Consider the following 4,221-nt stretch of genomic DNA (forward strand, 5'->3'; position numbering starts at 1 on the left):
CATCCCATTTTCTTCTACGGATGTGCCTGTCTGATATAATGTTGGTGGTGCACCAAGCTATGCCAATCAACACCTATGTGTTAGACCAAAAAAGATGTAGTGCTCTTGATTACATCAATCTTGCAAAGTGTTCTCAAGGTCCCTAGGCATTAAATCCTACAAGCTTGTGTCTATCCACTATTCCAACATGCCTTTTGAGTCTTTAGGGAGATCAGTCCTTTCCTCTACAAGAATTGAGGTTTCCATTTTTGCATTGGGATGCTCCTCGCCATGCAAGATGAGTCCTACTTGGAAGCACCAATTCCTCACATGGGTTGTGAAACACAAGGCAAGTTTTTTCTACTTGTGAGACTTATGGGAACTTAGCAAGCGAGTGTAGCATAATCAAAGATGCAATCCTTGAGATAACAACATTCATGTGTCCGATTACAAGCAACAAGAAAGAAAGTATAGATTCTTCAAGAGTTTTGACCAGTACCTGTACATGTGTTTGGAGCGTTGAGTTCTAGATGCATGTATGCTAGAAGAAATTTCAATTAAATTTATCTAAGTGCTCATGAGAGAGAGAGAGAGAGAGAGAGAGAGAGAGAGAGAGAGAGTTCTCAAAGGGAGAAAGTGGTGGAAGACTCTCAAACACATGAAAAATACAAGAAAGAGCAAGAGCAAAGATTATCCAACTCCTAAGTTGGACTTCATTCCACAATCACACTTCACCTATGTGTGTTCTTATATAAAGATTAGGATTAGGGTCCTCATCCCCAATCCACAAACTTGTATCTCATTGGCTTCTCACATGTTAGCCAAAACCCACTCACCATGCACTCTTCATGCATACATTTGAAAGGGATTTCCAACGCATTACTGTCTTTTTTTTAGGTGATTGATCCCTTCTTTGAAATTTGTGATTTTAATTGTTAAGAAGGACATTGGAGGAGGAAAAGGTACAAGCATAAGATAGTAGAAAAATAGCCTCTAAACACACTCTCATGCAACCAGCCATGCACATGACAAGTGGAAGATCCAATCCCCCCTTTCAACCATGCTCTGATCTTGCCCAACCTAAAGTTTCCTTATCACCAACAGCCTTGTCACCCTTGGTGTGCTTCTTTGCTCCAAGGTGATGGTGAGTAGTAGTCACCCTAAATTTTCTTCTTACTTCTAGATCTATGTGTAGATTTGTAAGCTAGAGGGAAAGACTTGCATCTAGATCTGGAAGTCCGAGACTTACCAGCTATTTAGGAGGCATGAAGAGTTGGAGGCGAGAAGTGGTGCTAGCAAAGGACAAACACAATAGAAGCATAAAATCACCAAAAAAATGTCTCTTTATCTCTATTTAATGCCCATATGTGGGACCCACTTCTTGAGGCAAGATGTCTTCATTTCGGTATGCTACTATTTATAGAGCTCCTTTCCCCACATTTTGCCATGCTATTATTTTTACATATTTTTTCCCTCATTTGTTAGTTTAAAGGACTTTGTCCTTCTCATTTGTTACTATTCACTCCACCTCTCACTCCTGCAAGTCGGCACCATTTGCAAGCAAAAGCTACCACAAGTAATCTTGCAATTGTTACCTTGGTCAAGCCACCCCAAACATTGGTAAGTGTTTCTGGTCCAGTCAACATGTCTTATTCTTTCACAGCACCTTTGCATGTGTAGATAGGATAGAGTAAGGTGCATGTATTGCCTTTTGGGTTTTGCAATTAAATCTAGGAGACAAAGTGTCCTCTTCTTTCAAGGTCACCTCTCCATGCGTAGATACAATAGAGTAAGGTGCATGCACAAAGGCCTTTTGGATTTTGTAATGAGATGTGAGAAACAAGTTGAATGTAACGACGATCAATTCTCTCAACATGTGCTTCAGAAACCAATTTGGCCTGTTTGACATATTCTCAACCGTCAAAATCTCTTTCTTAAGCACATTTTTGCATCTTTCATGTTTATCTTGTGCTCTTCTTCCTCCAAAGGGCTTGGAAGCTAACACAGTGTTATATTAGGAGCACAAATTGCACATATATGCTTTTGGTTTTTATGGAATTTGTGCATTTTTTATGTATTGAACGATCAAAACACACTATGCTAAAGAAAGCAAAATCCCCCAAATCGATTTCTTGACCACATTTCGGCCTTTTTGGTTTTGTCTTCTATTTGGGTGCTCTTATTCATCCAAAGGCCCCAAAATGAGCTCCCTTTTTTCCTAATGGCCCAATAAACCCCTCCCCACCACTTACTAAAAAATGAAAAGGACAAAAGAGGCTCTACAGGACTCTATTCTTCGACAATATGTGGATTTCAACCTTCACAGGATGCTAACATCTATTAAAGGAAGCTAGCATCCTCATAATGAAAAGAGGACTTTTCCCCCTTTGGATCCATGATTCATTGCTAGCATTCTCTACATGTCCAAAAACGTGGTATGTAAGCTCTTTGGGATCCATAATTGGATCCTAAATCTTATGTAAAAGTTTCTTAAAAAGTGTTATACATAACTTACATAAATGCATATAGTATATATATATATATATATATGTATATATGTATGTATGTATGTATGTATGTATGTATGTATGTATGTATGAATGTATGTATGTATGTATGTATGTATATATGTATATATGTATATATATATCTGTATATGTATATGTATATGTACATGTATATGTATATGTGTGTGTGTGTGTGTGTGTGTGTGTGTGTGTGTGTATGTGTGCGCGCGCGCGCATATATGCATACACATATACACATATATCTCATTTTGCTCGTGCAAGCTCTCTCTCTCTCTCTCTCTCTCTCTCTCATGCGTGCTCTCCCTCCCCCGGCAAAGATGAACTATTGATACACTCCATTAAAAAATTTAAAATCAAAATAATGAAGGCAGCGTTGTTGAGCACATCATGCGCTCAATTGTTCTAGACACAACACTTGCATCTCTTGTATAGCTATCTAAGCTACTCGGTGGGTTGGGTAGTGTCACTTATTGGATGTATAACTTCTATGCTATTGTTAAACCAATACCATGTTGTTGGGCATATCAATATTTTTAGTCCACGCCAAATTCTCTTTGTCTTAAGCAAGCGTGTGCTTGCTCAATCTATTTTGTACTTTGCATAGGGGCTTCCATCTCTAGCATTGTGGAGACTTACTCGATCCTTAGTGCTACTATCTATCTAGCTTGCATGGGTACTTGATCAATTGATGTTAAACAATGCCACATAGAAAAATGAAAAATGGCAAAAATGTCCAATTGCTCAAGTGATGCCAGGCCTTCGAGCAGATATTACGTTTTTTGTAATGTGTCTGCTTCATTTGTTTTTCCTTCATCCTTCAAATAATCAAATATCTAAATCATTTTCAATGAAAAAAACTATTACTTGTACCCAAAAACAACAAGATGGGATGCCTGATCAAGTTTTGTCTTTTGGGAACCAATATTTTTTGGACCCACAAAACCGATATGAGAAAAATCCATGGTCATAAGAAAGTGTGCCACTCGGAGATTGCCCCGCCCAATGTATAAGTGTAATATATGAGATCTTATGCTGATGTAATGTTGAGCTCTCCATTCATGCAATATAAAAGAATTTCACCCCCCCAAAAAAAAAGTGTGGTGTTTTCAAAAAAAAACTCTAGGAAAGATAAGAGCTGGGCGTCACTTTCAGGTGGCATGGAAAGCCAACGTTCAACGGTCCAAAAATGCAAAATTCAACGAACCCATCTCTGCTTTATCAATGTCTGTTACAAAATCTTCGCCATAGACTGCTCAGCGAATGTATTTCAACGAACCCATCTCTGCTTTATCAATGTCTTCTACAAAATCTTCGCCATAGACTGCTCAGCGCTTGCTTTGGCATTTGTACCCCATCTCTGCAGCACTTCCACCCTTTTCACAAAGAAGATTATTACGCCTTACATGGAAGAAATCACGTATATTTGCATGGCTGCTGCTTTGCCAAGCACTGCGCAGGAGATATGAAAGAATTGCAGTAGATTGATGCGCTCTGAAACCAGATGCAATCTGCTTTGTACAGAGGAGAGCTGCATTTTTTTTAATCTTCAATCCAAGGAGAATTGTTCTATCCCGCCAAGTAAGCCTACGCTAGGAGATGCGCATTATACATTGCCTCACAGCGTGGACTGTGCTGCTGCAAGTTGACCTCCTTGTCGGCATCAATCTTTACGTAAGCATTTGTTCTAATAATTTGCGGAGGAAGCAACGACGAA

This window comes from Dipteris shenzhenensis, chromosome 25 (assembly GCF_047967505.1).
Source record: "Dipteris shenzhenensis isolate YYH24624 ecotype China chromosome 25, Dip_SZ_1.0, whole genome shotgun sequence".
Classification (NCBI taxonomy): Eukaryota; Viridiplantae; Streptophyta; class Polypodiopsida; order Gleicheniales; family Dipteridaceae; genus Dipteris; species Dipteris shenzhenensis.